Below are 568 nucleotides of genomic sequence, written 5' to 3' on the forward strand. Positions count from 1 at the left end.
GAAGAATTCTGTATTAAATATTTCTTTGTAAAATAAAACTTAACATATAAAAGCTATAAATCTTAAAATAATAAAAGCATTGAATCAATGAATTAAAATCAGCATATAAATAAATGTTAAAAATTAAATAAAAAAATAAAAATAAAATAAAATTACTATTCTATGTCCCAGATACATAATTAATACATACACAGTGCCTTAATTGAGTTACATATGGTGCTTCTGTCCATGTGAGACAGTCTACACAGGATGTCCTTATTTATTTTCCACAAATTTCAAGACTTCTAATTTTATCATTTTAAAAGGAAGTGAATTCCAAGGTCAGAGGCTAAGGTCACGCACTGCTGCCTGTAAATACATCTGTGTGTGTCCCAAATAGACAAATTTGTGTGCATAAAGGGATTTAAATGTAAGTAAATGACAATACAGAAGCATTTTTGATATTGCCCAGTAGCAGGGAATGTTATAGTTCATAGTTTTTATATAGCAGTTGTTTTTTTTGGCAGTGTGATTGGGTTGCTGCACGCAACCAGCATAAAGGCTCCTACAGCAGTTGAAGAATATATAT

Source organism: Pyxicephalus adspersus, chromosome 6 (assembly GCF_032062135.1).
Source record: "Pyxicephalus adspersus chromosome 6, UCB_Pads_2.0, whole genome shotgun sequence".
In the NCBI taxonomy this organism is placed as follows: Eukaryota; Metazoa; Chordata; class Amphibia; order Anura; family Pyxicephalidae; genus Pyxicephalus; species Pyxicephalus adspersus.